This window comes from Podarcis gaigeae, assembly GCF_964106915.1.
Source record: "Podarcis gaigeae genome assembly, chromosome: 5".
Lineage (NCBI taxonomy): Eukaryota > Metazoa > Chordata > Lepidosauria > Squamata > Lacertidae > Podarcis > Podarcis gaigeae.
The window spans coordinates 98,823,914-98,841,267 of NC_139681.1; the positions used below are offsets into that span (position 1 = coordinate 98,823,914).

General features: G+C 48.7%; 1 protein-coding gene across 4 annotated transcripts in view; it reads left to right on the plus strand.

The window, feature by feature from the left end:
• The window catches only part of LPP (LIM domain containing preferred translocation partner in lipoma), a 281,558-nt gene that overhangs the window by 54,122 nt on the left and 210,082 nt on the right, over positions 1 to 17,354 (plus strand). For all 4 annotated transcript variants that reach the window (XM_083739588.1, XM_083739585.1, XM_083739587.1 and 1 more), the window contains one exon: positions 8,033 to 8,131. The gene's annotated coding sequence lies outside the window, so the exon portion shown is untranslated. The remainder of the gene's footprint in view (positions 1 to 8,032; positions 8,132 to 17,354) is intronic.

Genomic DNA, 17,354 nt, shown 5'->3' on the forward strand with positions numbered 1-17,354 from the left:
AAAGCTCCTTGTTTTTCTCCTGCCAGAAACGTTTTGTGCTTCCAGTTGGGGGGTGCAGCTGTCTCTCTCCCCCTCCCTCCTAATTCCCACTTCACTGGTATTGATCTCAGTGGGCAGCGTTCTAGGCAGTCTCTCTGGAGCCAAGGAAGCCCTGAGCCACAGGAGAGGTCTGGGTTGCTCTCGCATTTAGCCAACAGCCAGGGTGGCGCATGGTTTGAGAGGGCACATCCTGCCTGGAGAACCTCTCCACCTAGAAGGATGGATCGGTTTTCTTCCAGAGAGCTGGGAAGTGGGTCGTTCTGCCAAAGATGGATTGCTTGCTTGCTTCAAGCGGCACATTCTAGGGCATTGGCGTTTGAGGAAACAGAGCCTAGGACTTGCCGATCAGAAGGTCGGCGGTTCGAATCCCCGCGATGGGGTGAGCTCTCGTTGCTCGGTCCCAGCTCCTGCCAACCTAGCAGTTTGAAAGCACGTCAAAGTGCAAGTAGATAAATAGGTACCACTCTGGCGGGAAGGTAAACAGCATTTCCGTGTGCTGCTCTGGTTTGCCAGAAGCGGCTTAGTCCTGCTGGCCACATGACCTGGAAGCTGTACGCCGGCTCCCTCGGCCAGTAAAGCGAGATGAGCGCGCAACCCCAGAGTCGTCCGCGACTGGACCTAATGGTCAGGGGCCCCTTTACCTTTACTTTTAAGCTCAGATAAATCTAGGCAGAAGGCAGTTCGGATGCACTGGGAGCACTGGGCGCAACCCTGGAGAGTGCGCAGAAAGAGGCTCAAACTACACGCAATGTTCATCACACGTTCTTTCCATACAGACACCCCTTTTAGTTTGAATCCATGATGATTTGTGCTCATGATGGTTTCGGGGTGCTCATACATGATCCCACTTTCAGTTCCATTTGCAGCCAAAAGGTTTTGGGGCTTCATTTCCATCCAGTGCATGCCCCCGTAGCGTAGCTGAAACCCCATAACATTCCATAGCACAAATGAGGGGTTTTCGGTCCCACTTTTGTCGTGCTATAGCACAGGGGTGGCAAATTTCCAAGAGACTGCAATCTACTCATAAAAACTGGCAGCGATCTACCCCTTTTTTTGGGGGGGGGTGGGTCAAAGTTGTTGATTTTTTTCAGGGAGGAGGTAAAATGTTTTTTAGGGGAGCCACAGTTGTTCAGCTTCTTTGGGGGGAAACCAATGATCTACCAGTGATCTACCGCAGATGTCCAGTGATCTACCAATAGATCACGACCTACCTGTTGGACATGCCTGCTATAGTGTAAAGCAGCGCCCCCTGCAGGAACAACAATGTGTTAACATTGGGGAAGCATTGCAGAAGAAATAAATAAAGTAGAATGATGTGTGGACAGTCCGGTATAAATCTGCCACATATGCGCTACTAATTGCATCCATGACAGGTGGAAGAATATACCTGCAAGATCAAAACCAGTTTGGGGACACCCCCCCCAGTCTTTCCTTCCACCCCCAGGGCAACCTCCTGTCTGGGTGATGGAGGGTGTGAAAGTAGTGGTTCAGAAGTTATGCAAAAAAACCCCCTGAGAATTCGTTAGTGTTACGGCCAGATCCGATTGTGAGGGGACAGGTGGGATGGTTGCACAGAGAGGGATAAAACCATTGGGATACCTTCCAGTTCTACAATTCTGTATGTTTCTTCAGGTTTGACTCATGTTAGGATCTTGAAACCGAGGCAAACTCATTTCCAGGGCTCCCCGTAAGCTGCGAGGGAAATAAACGGTCCTGCGTCTTGAACCCGAGGCTTCACCTGCCATGAACTCTGGGCCTTGGGCTTGGAGTCTTGTGGCCTTAGCCCAGAGAGTTGCCAGCGACTGTGTCTCTGCGCTGCTGATAGCTCTTTTTAAGCATAGATACGTTTTGCAAGAGAACCAGTATAGTGTAGCGGTCAGAGTATCGGACGAGGACCTGGGAGAGACGTGGGTTCGAATCCCCCACTCGGCCATGAAGTTCACTGGGGTGACCTTGGGCCCCTCCCTGCCTCTCAGCCCAAACTTCCCCGCAAGGCTGATGTTGTGATTAAATGAGGAGGGGGAGAACCACGTTTGCCTGACCTTGAGCTCCTTGGAAGAAAAGGAGGGATTTAAATGCAATGAATGAATGAATGAATGAATGAATGAATGGGTCTCTAGTAAGGAAAAGGAAAGGGACCACGTAAAACGGAAGGGACCACTTTCATGGTCTAGTAGAGAGATGCTGAGAGTCGCGACAAGGGTGGTGTGTGGAGAATAAATGGAACTGGCGAGACTCTCTGGATTCAGCTCAAAGTTGTGGTCCGATTAGGCACACTCTTGCCTTACTCGAATCCTTGAGGACTCCTTGTTTAAAACATATAATTTTTATTAGATTTCCTGCTTTACAATTTTGAATATGCATTTAAACAACCGTAAAATATCAACGACTTCCCTTCCCCCCTTTCCATGGTTCATTTTGTATACCATAAATCCCTGCATATTTTACATAAACTAAACCATCCAGTATTCCGCCATTGCATCCATCAAAACTTATTTACCCTGTTGAATTTATCTTAATGCTACCAACGTTGTCAAGCACACACAATCCCCCCCACACATATTCAATAAACATTTTCCTTGAGGGCAGCCCCGAAGGTTGAAGGTTCAAATCTTCTTCTGGCTCCCAAATCCAGCTCACTCCATTGCAAGCATGTCACAAACGCTACCAGGGATCTGGGCATCCATGAAAAATTTGAGGTGGGCGAAAAAAACGACTCCTGGCACAGCCAGGGGCACGAGCTAGCTAGGGCGTGAAAAATGAGGCCAGGGCACAGTCGGACGAGAACAGCTAAGTCGGAGGCCCCGTGCGACATGGCTGGGCAACCACCCCCGCCATGCGCCATCTCTGGAAGTTGTCGGCAGCTGCGAGACCCAGAGCACATCTTGTACATTCCCCCGGCTTCTCGGAGACCGCGATGTAAGCCTCCTGTCCTCAGCCTCCGTTGCAGGAAGGCACGGGATGAGCTGGAGGAGACGAGAGCGGCCGTGGCAGTTTTATGTTCCCCTGCTGGGCGTCTAACGTGGCTGGCACTTAATTATGGTGGCACCTGCTTCGCTCGCTCGGTTTCCCCTCCCAGTAGCGAGACGTCGTGGGCTTGTTTCGCCAGTCCGGAGGCTTTGCCTGTAAACAGGACGGGCTGTGGGGTTTCCGCTCTGCTTGTCGGTGTAACCTTAGACCCTTCTTCCCAGGCAGAGCTGACACTCCAAAATAATCCCTCTCGTCATGCGCCTTGCCTGAGCTCATCTCCAGAGATGCTTCTGACCTTGTTCGCACCAGCGGAAAGGCGCCTTCGCCAGGGGCTTAGCCCCAGAACCTATTTGCAACAGGAGGGGCTAGATTTGCTCTGTTTAACATAAAAAATAAGCTGCTTCTCTTTCCTGGTTGGCCTGTTAATGTTTGAGTACTGCGGTGAGACTCCCTCTTCTAAAATCTATCTAAGACTAATAAACTTATAATAATAATTTTAGTATTTGTACCCCACCCATCTGCTGCCCATCTAGTCCAGCATCCAATTTACTATGGTTTAGAGATGGGTGGATCTGTCAATTTTGATTTCTTTTATTTTCCGTATTTGTTTGCGATACTTCTTGTTCAAAATCCTCACGAGAACTCACCAGCATTTCACTGCGATATGTCCCGTGGTGTACACTTTTTCTATGCGATTTTGAACGATATACACTTTTTTTGGTGCAAAATGTTTTCCCCTGCCATAATGCACATTTGTATGTTATTTCCACCAATGCATGCATTCTTGCGCACACTTTCCCCAAGTCTATTCATTTTTGTACACATGAACTGGCTTGAGAAATGCACAGCCAGATCTGGAGAAATGTGAGTTTCTTCAGATGCCTATGTTTTGTTTCACGTACTGTTTGGGAATGCACAGTGGATTAAAAAGGTAAAGGGCCCCTGACAGTTAAGTCCAGTCGTGAATGTCTCTGAGGTTGCGGCGCTCATCTTGCTTTACTGGCCGAGGGAACTGACATTTGACCACAGACAGTTTTTCCGGGTCATGTGGCCCGCATGACTAAGCCGCTTCTGGCAAACCAGAGCAGTGCATGGAAACGCCATTTACCTTCCCGCTGGAGCGGTACCTATTTATCTACTTGCACTTTGACGTGCTTTCGAACTGCTAGGTTGGCAGGAGCAGGGACAGAGCAACGGGAGCTCACCCCGTCGTGGGGATTCGAACCGCCAACCTTCTGATCGGCAAGCCCTAGGTTCAGTGGTTTAGGCCACAGCACCATCCGTGTCCCTTCTACAAACTGGATTACTTTCCCTTTAAATGAGAACAGCGTCAGATTACTCCATCCTTTTCTGTGATGGCAAGCTGGACATGAGCTCAAAGGCGCCCTTCTGAATTTGCTACCCTTGCATGGCTGCTGTCACTTCTTGGCCCACCAGACCTCCAGCCCCAACCAAACAATGTCCCTATGGAGAAATGCTGTTTGTTGCTCTACAAGTGTCTCTAAACCAATTCTAATTCCATGATAGATGTGATACCTTTCAGATGCCTCAGTAAGGGGAGGCTGTGCTTTATTAAAGTTCTCTCTGTACTGGTTCTCTGTAGTACCATATTCCATGCCCTCTACCGACCATAGACTCATGGAAGGAACCTCAGCGGTCATCTAGTCCAACCCCCTGAAATGCAGGAATCTCAGCTGAAGAAGGCCACCCAACCTCTGCTTAAAATGCTCAAGGAAGGAGGGAGTCTTCCGAGGGAGTCTGTTCCCTGATCAGCTGGACAGCTCAGTTGCTTAGAGTATGGTGCTGATGCTGATGCCAAGGTTGCAGGTTTGATCCCCGTTTGGGACACTTCCATATCCGTGCCTTGCAGGGGGTTGGACTGAATGATCCTCAGGGTCCCTTCTAACTGTGATTCTGTGGTTCTGTGGTTCTCCTATCAAAACAGCTCTCAGAAAGTTCTTCCTAGCTGGAATCTCCTTTCCTATCATTTGAATCCACTTGTTCAGGTCCTGCCCATTGGAGCAGCGAAAAACTTCTCCACAACCCCCATCGCTCCAGAGATCCTGGAAGATGACTCTCACCCCTTGGTCTCCTCTTGTCCAGGCTAAACATACCCAACTCCCTCAACCATTCCTCATAAGGCTCGGTTTACGTGTCAGTAACATGACACAGTCTTTGGGACCTCAGCTACTTCCAGTTGGGCTGAGCGGAGTTTCTGATTCCTCGCCCCGTCTGCACACCCCGTGCTCTGCGGGGCGACAGGATGGCCGAATGTAGCTGGGGGGGGGTTGAGTTGAGAGCTTAGAAGGGAGGGAGACCAGCCACCTTCCTTGTGTGCACAGAAATAGCTTTCAGTCCCTTCTGCAGCAGTATCCCTCTGCTTCCAAAATGTTGGGGATATTGAGGGTTAAAGAGACACATGTTTCTGACTCTGTGCGTTAAACAATTGGCTCAACCTCTAGAGCTAAGTGGACACGGGTGGCGCTGTGGGTTAAACCACAGAACCTAGGGCTTGCCGATCAGAAGGTCGGCGGTTCGAATCCCCGCGATGGGGTGAGCTCCCGTTGCTCGGTCCCTGCTCCTGACAACCTAACAGTTCGAAAGCACCTCAAAGTGCAAGTAGATAAATAGGTACCACTCTGGTGGGAAGGTAAACAGCGTTTCCATGCGCTGCTCTGGTTCGCCAGAAGTGGCTTAGTCATGCTGGCCACATGACCTGGAAGCTGTATGCTGGCTCCCTTGGCCAGTAAAGCGAGATGAGCGCCGCAACCCCAGAGTCAGTCACGACTGGACCTAATGGTGAGGGGTCCCTTTACCCTTTACCTTTAGCTAGAGTTAAGTACGTAAGGACGCAAGCAGCTGGGACATGGCTGGCTGGTGTATCAGAGTAGATCTGGTGGGACACACTTTTCGGGGACAGAGGGAGCAATGCCTCACCTCCTTCCTCAAAGGCAAGGCTGGAATTAAAAATGGGATTATAGCATTGTAGCATTGTGGGTGGGTGATGGGGCACATTCGCCATCCTGGCAATTTGAAAAGGAGCCTTGAAAGAGACATCAGTTATCTTAAATTTAGACTCCCAATTTACATTTTTGCAAGAACGAGTTGGCGTTGAGAAATCCAAGGGCAATAGAAACGTATTTCTCAGACCCAGATCCAAAAAAATAAATAAATCAGTGTGAATAGCCTGAAAGTAAAACTGGCCGGGAGCCAGTGGGAAAACCAATTTGGTTAGTGTTTTTCCTCTCCTCCCCAAATTCTTGAGGCTGAAAGGAGAAGAGAGAAGAAAATAAGAAATCAAAAGAGCTGAATTCAGAGGGAGGGGAGAGACATGCGGAAGCCCTGTGTGGGAAAGTTTTATACTGCATTTCGTTTTGTTTCTTTCAATACAGCTGCATTTCTTCCCAAGCACCCAACTCGGATTATACATAGCATTCTACAAATAATTGTGCGGACACGATCCGCCGGGGTGTCTTTTGCACAAGCAAAATTGCTGGGACTTGTGCGAGTCTTGCTTTTGGGCCTGTGTTGCTTCTAAAGAAGAATAAAGTTTAGGACAACTTATGGCACAAACAGGGAGGTGTTAGGGAGCAAGACACTGAATCCCTAGTTCCTCTAAACTTCCCCATAAGTACACGTTTGAAGTAGAACCACTGTTTAGGGGATGCCTCATCTTAAGACTATTTTGACACGGAGCCTCGGGACGACCCGACTGCCATGTTTCGGGGGGTTAAAAAAAGCGAGTGGTGAAAGCGGACGAGATTGCTAGCCTGTCGTACTGCTTGCTTGTTTTGTTTTTTGTCTGCTGCGCGGATGCCTTGGAAATGCAAACATTTCCCTGACTGCAAAGGCATTTCGCGGCTCGCTCGCCATGAGGCCAGCGACGCTGGGATGCTTTGAGCTTGGCTGTTCAGTTCGTGGAAAACAGGATCGTGTTTCGCCATGCCTGTCTCTAGTAAACACATTGCTCTCCTTTCTGGGAGCGGCTGTGACCCAATACAAGGCCAACTTTGTACGTTCGGGGGGGGGGGGAGGAAGAGTGGGCGATTATGCAGTGGTAGAGCATATGCGCAGCTTCCAGAAGGGCTCCAGGTCATCAGTATCTCCAGTTACAAGGCTCAGGGGAGGGTCCTTACCTGCCCAAGACCCCAGAAAGCCACATTAAACCATGTGGAGGTAGAGGAGCCCTGACTGTAAAAGGCAGCGTTGAATGTTCATACTTGGTGGTTTGGAAAAGCACCAAAGTATGTTTAACCTCTTTTGCAGTGGCTCGATTCGGCGTTGCTGGAATTCTGCAAAGTTACTGTCTTCCTTGAGCTTGCTATGCATTGCTGGTTGGCTTCAAAATTCAGGGAAGCAATGGTTCGGGTTCTCTGGAGCTGCAGAAGACTAGCTTGCTCCATCTTGCATGTGACAGTGCTTCAGTTATCTGAAGTTGACATGACAGCCCTTATATTAGCAATGCTGGGGATGAGTTTTGAGGGTGTGTTGATACTTTAACATTAGTAAAGGTAAAGGAGCCCCTGACCATTAGGTCCAGTCGTGACCGACTCTGGGGTTGCGGCGATCATATCGCTTTATTGGCCGAGGGAGCCGGCGTACAGCTTCAAGGTCATATTGCCAACATGACTAAGCCGCTTCTGGCAAGCCAGAGCAGCGCACGGAAACACCATTTACCTTCCTGCCAGAGCAGTACCTATTTAGCTACTTGCCCTTTGATGTGCTTTTGAACTGCTAGGTTGGCAGGAGCAGGGACCGAGCAACGGGAGCTCACCCCGTCGCGGGGATTCCAACCGCCGACCTTCTGAACAGCAAGTCCTAGGCTCTGTGGTTTAACCCACAGCGCCACCCACGTCCCACCTTAACAGTGACAAGTGCTCAACTTGGTTAACAATAATGTCTTTGTTTCATTTCCGCAACACCCTGTCCCTGCCAGGTAGGCCAAGCAGCCCGTCTGGGTTCGAACGCAGGACTGTTTTGAGACTAAACCTCTGAGACTAAACCGCTTCTGTTTGCTTGCTAGGCCCAGTCGGTTCTCCAGAGCTCTCCTCCTGAAATCGCTTCCCAACAGACAACATTCCTTTTTCAACTGTGGGATCCAGAACTGAGCAGCAGACTCCAGGTAAGTCCTTGCCAGAACTGAAATCTGCAGTGCTGATTAACTATTGCATCTTCTGATCTGCCCAAGGAACAGCTAATACGATGTATTGGTTTAAAGGCGTGAGGGAGTGGGTTCAAGTCCTCATGCACCCTCAAAAAATCATCATCTGATCTTGGGCCAGTCCTGATTTTGATCTTGCAGCCTCTCCTACCTCGAAGGGCTGTTGTGAGGCTAAAACAGGCGACCCCTCAGATTCCTGGAGGAAAGGCAGGATAGAACTGCCAAAGATGGTTGCATGGCATTATTGAGTGTGGACCTCCATGCCAAACAAAATTCCTCCCTTTAAAAAAACTGCACATCAGGGAGAAGGCTGAGAGCAAGAGAACGCATATCCCTGACACCCGACTTTTCCGTGTCCTTGCATCACACGTTACTCTCTCATTTGCTTTTCGGTCCAAGGTTGAATGTTTTCGTTTCTGCTGTTCTGGTAGCTTTGTGGCCCTGGCAAAGGTGATTCGGGGCAAGCAGAGCGGCTTTACTGTGTGTGTGTACACAAAAACCCTCTCCGAAGTGATGGAGCATTGATTTGTTCAAAGGCTTGCCTTTTTCTACGGCTCTTGTTGCCCTTCCTTTGCTGCCCGTCTCTCTCTCTTCTTTCGCTCTTTAGTAAAGTAAATAATGCATGCAGGATGCAAACGAGGGCTGAAATTTTAGAAGGGCTGACCCAACCCATTACTGTAGATCAATCCCTTCGGTTACGCGAAGCACTTCTTTAGAGGAGGAAAGGAACTCTGGTGTCGAGAAAAGCTCTGGGGTTTATTTTGGGACTTGGTTTAGCTGCTTCTCCCCGCATCTGGGGCAGAGGGGCGAAGATTCCTCGTCAACAAAACAACAAGTGCCGCCTGGGCCACTGGCCCCATTCCCTCGCGCTGCCCAAATTTATACCTTGGAACCGTTAGGGTGCAAAGCCAGGGGCGCCCCCAACCTTTTTTGCTCCTGGTGAGAATGCAAAGAGGACAGAGAATAATATGCAGCCAGGTCCTGGTATTGTGCATGCCACTTCCTGTACTTCATTGCAAACTTTGGTTCCTTACATCACTGAGCATGCCAGCGTCTTTGCAGCGCCTTTCAGGGTGAGACTTTCCTTCCCTGGGTGCATTTCCAGAACCCTCCTGAGTTTGCTTGTCTGATATGTCCCAAACCTCACTATCCCTGTACCAAATTGGGTTTGCAGCAGGGATGGCGCATTGTGGAAGGCTGCCTGCCTGGGCTGGCAAAATACCAGCACCCCAGTCCCCCCCCCCTTTCATAAAATTTATATAAAAGGTAAAGGTAAAGGGACCCCTGACCATTAGGACCAGTCATGACCGACTCTGGGGTTGCAGCTTTCATCTCGCTTTACTGGCCGAGGGAGCCGGCGTACAGCTTCCAGGTCATGTGGCCAGCATGACTAAGCCGCTTCTGGTGAAGCAGAGCAGCGCACGGAAACACCATTTACCTTCCCGCTGGAGCGGTACCTATTTATCTACTTCCACTTTCATGTGCTTTCGAACTGCTAGGTCGGCAGAAGCTGGGGCAGAGCAATGGGAGCTCACCCCGTGGCGGGGATTCAAACCACCGACCTTCTGATCAGCAAGTCCTAGGCTCTGTGGTTTAACCCACAGCGTCACCCGCGTCCCCATAAAATTTATACTCGATTGTAAAAATAAAATAAAAAATAATCCGAAATGATCTCCAAATGTATCACAAAAAGATTAAACAAGAAAATAACGGGAAAATGGCAACAATAGTTTAAAATATATAAGAAGTTAAAATATTTAAAGCAGGTTAAACTCCCAGCAGCTTCCTAAGCATTTGGACAGGCTTGTTTAAACAATAATGTTTTTAGCAAGTGCCGAAAAGAATGCAGCAAAGGGACCTTCCTGGTCTCAATAGGCAGGGAGTTCCAAAGGTGCTGCCACACTTAAAGACTTGAGTTCTGAAGGTGTCTGTGTATTGGGGGAGGGGAATGCATTGCCTCGCTCTCTTTTCCTTATTTTCTAAATTCTCCTGTATTGTTGTTTAAACCCACTGCTCTCTTTTTTTGATATTAATATTTTATTGGAAGAATTTCCTGTATAAAAAGAAAGAGTGATTAAAAGGAAAAGGAAGGAAGAAAAACGCGGATGAAAATAGAAATGAAGGGAAAATGCTCAATACATATGTGTTTAGTCCTATTATCCTGGTAGAAATATATTTATCAGTAACCTAATATATTCTGTGTAAAGTCATTCCAAATATCATTATATTTATCCAAAGAAAGGTTGCGGCTGTAAGCAGTCCATTCATACGTTGCTAATATTGTCATATTGTCAGGCCATTGATGAAGGGGAATATTAATAATAATAATAATAATAATAATAATAATAATAGTAGTAGTAGTAATAATTTATTTATACCCCACCCATCTGGCTGGATTTCCTGAGCCACTCTGGGCGGCTCCCAACATAATATTAAAAACATGATAAAACATCAAACATTAAAAACTTCCCTAAACAGGGCTGCCTTCAGATGTCTTCTAAAAGTCAGATAGTTGTTTATTTCCTTGACATCTGCTGGGAGGGTGTTCCACAGGGTGGGCGCCACCACCGAGAAGGCCCTCTGCCTGGTTCTCTATTCTTCTAGTTCACCAATTTCAATCTCTTAGCCATCATTACTGGACTCACAGTTCTGCCAGCAGCAACCCGCCTGCCTATCAGCCTTCTCTCCAAGATCATGAGGACCAGAATCCTGACTTTTAGAAAAGGGCCAGTTGTCTGAATGCCGCTCTGTGCTGATCTGAGCTTGTGCTGGGCGGCTCTTCCTGTTCGTCTATAGCTCCCCAGACTTGGGAAGCTAAGATGACGGGGAGAATTGTTTGTCGGAGGCAGACGCAGCTGTTATCTAAGCCCACTTAGCCTCAAAAACAAGTCCTTGAAGAGTCTGCCTGCAGCAGTATGAATGTTTTCAGCTGTTTGAGCTGCTCCCCAGTCAGACAAAAGCAATCTGTTGCCTGTTTTATAAAGGGAGGTTTAAGAGCAGAGAGTCTCAAGCTTCGAGAAAGGGGCTTTGGAAACGGAGGGGAGATGATGGTTATTTATAAAATCGAGAACGGTGTGGAAAGGATGAATTCTGGGGCCAATTCTGCTGACTCTCAGAACACCCCTTTGCATCAATCACCTGCTGACTGGCGGCAAGTCTCGGGTGAGCAGGTCCACACTCAAGACATAAACCCGAGGAACGGATTGCCGCAGGCTTGTTGTGGTAGCTGCCGGCAAAAGCGCTTTGGGGGAGAGACGAAAATATCAGAATGAAGAAAGGATTAGGCAACTTCACAGAGGTTTGATAGAACCTCCATAGCCAGAGGCAGTTTAGCTTAAGTTACCAAACATCAGGGACAAACACGAGGAGATGCATGAAAATTTCCTGCAGGCATTTTCTCTATTCTTACTTAACTGTCTTTGCGAAACTAGGAAGGTGTCTTATAGTGCGTGTGACCATTGCTCCATCTAGTTCAGGCATCCCCAAACTTGGCCCTCCAGTTGTTTGGGGACTACAACTCCCATCATCCCTAGCTAACAGGACCAGTGGTCAGGGATGATGGGAATTGTAGTCCCAAAAACAATTGGAGGGCCGAGTTCGGGGATGCCTGATCTAGCTCAATATTATCTATCCTGACTGATAGTGACTGGCCAGGTTTTCTGTCAGGGAATCCGTCCCAGCCCTACCCAGAGACCACTGAATCAGAGAATTGCAGAGTTGCAAGGGAACCCCAAGGTCATCCAGTCCAACCCCCTCCAGTGCAGGAATTTCAGCTAAAGCATCCCTGACAGACGGCCAGTGGATCTCTGCTTAAAAACCTTCAGTGGAGGAGAGTCCACTACTCCCCTGCTTTCCTGGCTGGGGCTAATGATTGTTGTAGCCCACAACTGGATCCCTGCAATGTGCCCTATGCGGGGCTTCCCTTGAGCTCAGTCCGGAAGCTGTGGTCAGTGCAGAATGCTGCAGCGTGATTGCTGACAGGAGCGAGGTCTTGTCCACATGTGACACTTGGGCTCAGATTTGTGACTGGGCCAAGTTCAAGTGCTTATTTTTAGTCTATAAAGCGCCTAATAACTTGGGGCCAGTTAACCTGCAAGATCTCCTTTCCCCTTATTTCCCCACGCAATCACTTCAGTTGGAACAACTGGCCAGATAATCCTTGCACCGCTTTTGTAAGAACTCAGTCTTGCAGCACCTTAACTCCCTGCCTATTGATATTAGGGAGGCCCTTTCCCTGTACTGTTTTTGGTGCCTGCTAAAGCATTTTTGTGAGAGCTGGACCATAAAGAAGGTTGATCGCCGAAGAATGGATGCTTTTGAATTCTGGTGCTGGAGGAGACTCTTGAGAGTCCCATGGACTGCAAGAAGATCAAACCTCTCCATTCTGAAGGAAATCAGCCCTGAGAGCTCACTGGAAGGACGGATCCTGAAGCTGAGGCTCCAAGACTTTGGCCACCTCATGAGAAGAGAAGACTCCCTGGAAAAGACCCTGATGTTGGGAAAGATGGAGGGCACAAGGAGAAGGGGACGACAGAGGACGAGATGGTGGGACAGTGTTCTCAAAGCTACCAGCATGAGTTTTACCAAAGTGTAGGAGGCAGCAGAAGACAGGAGTGCCTGGCGTGCTCTGGTCCAGGGGGTCACGAAGAGTCGGACACAACTAAACGATTAAACAACAACAACAAAAGCATTTTTCTGTAGGCAAGCCTACCAGATGTTTGGAAAGCTGATGTCCTCTTTAACCTGCTTTTAGTCATTTTAACCTTTCAGATGTTTGTAATCATTGCCGTCAATTCTTCCTTGATTGTAGTTTTATCATTTCCTCTGTAAGGTGAACGGCTTTATGTTCTCCCCCTTTGCACTCAAGGGGTGTATTAACCTTCTACGAAGCAAAATGATGTCTGTAGGGCACCAGGTTGGGGAAGCTGCCCCCCTTTGCTCACGCGCCTCCTATTCCTAGAGGGAAACGCTGGCTTTCCAGCAAAGACAAACAGAGGTGGAAACCTGAGCACTCCTTGTTGCCGCATGTGTCTGCTCCGTGACCCGGGGCCTCGCCACGCTCTGCTCCATATACGGCCCGGAGGAGCGAGACGGTGCAGAGGCTCTGGGAACGGGAGCGCAGCGCTGAATACCAGACATACATTAAATTCTTCCCGGCTGCGCTTCCCCCTCTGCTTCCCCATTAATTCAGAACATGAGCAGGGCGTCGCAGACAGAGAGAATCCAATGTTCCGAGTGTCACCTCCAGGGAACACTTAACTCCTGAGCATGTGTGTGCTTTAAAAAACAACAAGAGTCTCCTGCATCTTTTCAGGCCAGATTGTCCCCAAATGCCCAGGGGCTTCTTGGCACACCGTAGGCAGGTAGGCTTTTTGGAAAGGATTGTGAACGGAGAAATCTGAGGGCTCCCTTGGACAAAAAAACAAGGACACCAGCCAGGAATACCAGAGCAAAACAGCAGCCAGTAGGCTTGGTTTTTATTGAAGACTGTTGTGACAGGACTCCCACCTGCCACCAGATGAAACAAAATGGAAGCCCAGAACAAAAGAAGATCCCAACTAATCCCCCAAACTACACCCCTAGAACTACATCACAACTACATCATTGACACATCACGAAAAGGAGGGGTTGAGGGAGGAGTTGTGGAGGTAACCTGAGTATCTTGTCACCAGGCTGGTTCCTCCTTTCCCCCTCCCCACGAGTCATTTCCAGAGGATAAAGGGGAGCTGGCAGTTTCCTGCCCCCAGAGGGAAGATCTGATCATTGTCCTTTGTTCCAGTCTATGCTGTATCCACTCCCATATGCAAGTCCTTTGTGACCTTGATGGTCTTCTGTCTGGGACCATCAAGGTTGGCATGCCAACTGGGTAGGGCTCCTGTGTATGTGCTGGTACACTTAAGGGATTATGGCCATCCTGTATCAAACCATCCCCCTTTGATAATCCTTCCTTCATGGAGTAAAATAAAAGTGGATGGTTGTAAATCTGATGTATGGTTGATTTACTTTGAATTTATAACAGAAACATCGCATATGTCATGTGTGAGTGTGTGTGTGGTGTTTGTACAAACTGAATGATGGGGGGGGGGTCCTGCAACAGGATGAATTCCGCTCTCTTTCGCTGTCTGGCTCTGCACCATCCCTAGTCCTCTCTCCTCGCTCCGTTGGCCTCCTCTCATGGGCAGCTGCCACCACAGGGTGAAGGGAGCCAGTCAGCAGTCTTGCTCAGAAAACCCCAAGCTGGCCATCCAAATGGAGCCATGCCAAATCAGGCCAGTGGTCCATTCATTCCAGCATCTTGTTCTCACAGTGGGCAAGCGGATGCCTCTTTTGGGAAACCTGCAAGCAGGACCCGAGTCTGACAGGGACTCACCGCTCCCGTTGGTTTTCCAGCAACAGGGATTCAGAAGCACTGCTGCCACTGACTATGGGTGCAAAGCGTGGTCATTGTGGCTCCACTGCAAGGAGGATGGAGGCAGACAGGAAGAGTGTCCGTACTGGACAGGACCTAGCTGTTGTTGTTGTTTAGTCATTTAGTCGTGTCCGCCTCTTCGTGAGCCCCTGGACCAGAGCACGCCAGGCACTCCTGTCTTCCACTGCCTCTTGCAGTTTGGTCAAACTCATGCTGGTAGCTTCCAGAACACTGTCCCACCAATTCGTCCTCTGTCGTCCCCTTCTCCTTATGCCCTCCATCTTTCCCAACATCAGGGTCTTTTCCAGGGAGTCTTCTCTTCTCCTGAAGTGGCCAAAGTCTTGGAGCCTCAGCTTCAGGATCTGTCCTTCCAGTGAGCACTCAGGGCTGATTTCCTTCAGAATGGATAGGTTTGATCTTCTTGCAGTCCATGGGACTCTCCAGAGTCTCCTCCAGCACCATCATTCAAAAGCATCCATTCTTCGGCGATCAGCCTTCTATATGGTCCAGCTCTCACTTCCATACATCACTACTGGGAAAACCATAGCTTTTACTATACGGACCTTTGTTGGCAAGGTGATGTCTCTGCAGGACCTAGCTAGGAAGGGGCATATAGAATCATACAATGACAGAGTTGGAATAAAAATTTAGAATAATAACAATTTATTATTTATACCCCGCCCATCTGGCTGGATTTCCCCAGCCACTCTGGGTGGCCTCCACCGAATATTAAAAACAATAGAGCGTCAGACATTAAAAAGTTCCCTAAACAGGGCTGCCTTCAGATGTCTTCTAAAAGTAAAATAGTTGTTTATTGCCTTGACATCTGCTGGGATGGTGTTCCACAGGACAGGCGCCACTACCAAGAAGGCCCTCTCCCTGGTTCCCTGGAACCTCACTTCTCACAGGGAGGGAACCACCAGAAGGCCCTCGGCGCTGGACCTCAGTGTCCGGGCTGAATGATGGGGGTGGAGACGCTCCTTCAGGTATACAGGACCCAGGGTAATCTATGCCAACCCCGTGCCATGGAGGCGTCACAACAAAAGCATCGCTGGCAGATCTCGGCGCACTAACTCCGGCTTCCATCTCCGGGGGAAGCGGGTTCAAGTGCTGCTCCCCTGTGCTTGAGAACTTGGTCAAGGCCTTAAGAGGACGGGCACAGCATCATCCTTCGGTGAGCGGATGAGAGAGAGGGAGGGAGGGATGGTGGCGAGCCCCTGCCCGTTCCAAAATCAATTGAGGAAGGAGCAAAGTGTCTCATTACCGTCTCTCATCCCTCCTGCAGCAACAATAGGTGGTGAAATTGTGAGAGGAAATTAATCACGGAGACCAAACCCTTCTAGCCTCTGTGTTTTCCCGGAACCGTGGAAGGTAATTAGCAGGTCCGACTATCCCCTGGGTTCAATACGAGATTAGCTGTGTGACGTAAATGGAGGTGGCTTTCTTTTTTGTTTTTTTGTCCTTCTGGGGGTAAATTTGAAGGAAAGGATTGCTGCGAAATTCAGCGGTGTCGATTCTGATTTAAGCTTGCAGGGAGGACAAAAAAAAACCACTATCCCATATATCTGCGGCAATTAAAAATTTAATTCAACCTGCCACTCGAAATCTTGTTTTCTTATGAATCATCCCTTTAATTGAATATGGTGAGCTTGGGGAACCTTCCAAGCAAGAAAAGGTGCTTTATTTCGGCCTGGGCCAAAAAGTTCTTGTAGGAGACAAGCCTCGTAGGCTCAGGCAAGAATGCCAGAGCCAGTTAAATCTCTGTTATAACATTGGTAGCCACTGGTATAACATTGCTTACCTACACGGCCAGAAGCAGCACTGCTTTTGAATACTAAAGAATCTCAGAACCGTTGAGTCAGAAGGGACCCCCAACGATGATCTAGCTAAAGAATCCCTGGCAGATGGCCACCCAACCTTTGCTTAAAAACCTGGGGGGAAAGAAACCTTTAAAAATGGTCATAATTGTGTAGGCCGCCAGGTTTTTCCCGGCGTCTCCAAGCGCGAGGCTTTGGGGAAAGGCAGAAGGGGCGGATGCCCCCAGAGGCAGGTATATCTCGGTCCCCCTCCTCAATCTGAGAACCTGCTCCTGCTTCTGTGTAAAGGACCTGTGCTGCCTCCTTCAGCCGCTGCTGGGAAAGCCAGCCTTGGGGGTTGCGGCTGCTCTGGCTAGCCTAAAAAAATGCACCAGAGGAGCTTGGTCTCCTTGCAGCTGTGAGAACCCTTAACAAACTACAATTCCCAGAATGCTTTGAGGCTATAGCAGCCTGGTGTTGCTTTAAATGTGCAGCGCAACTGGGACTTTGGTTCAGACACCACCTCCCTGGTTCATCTTCATATTACCCCATTGTTTGTCCTGCGTTCTGGCTGATAAGTCGATTCTTTGACATTAAGCAGATTTATAGGGGGCTGGAGGGAACTCATGAGTGTTTTTTTGGGGGGGCTCTTAGCATTTTAGTGTTGGAAGCGACCTTGGAGGTCCCGCACATCAAACCACTACTAATCTGGGGGAGGGGGTACGGACATCCATCATAAAGTACGTCTGAATCCATCATAAAGTATGTCAAAGAAAGTTAATATTCACCTAGAGTTAAGTGCGATTATTTTTTTTACTTAAAAATAAAATTGAAATTAAGGACATATTGATTTTCTATATATTCCCCGTTAAGTGGCATCCTTCAAATGCCATATCCATAAATACGAATAAGGTTTTCTGATTCCAATTTTCAGGTAAGATTAGCTTATCACCGAGCGCACCATCTGCTATGTGTTATA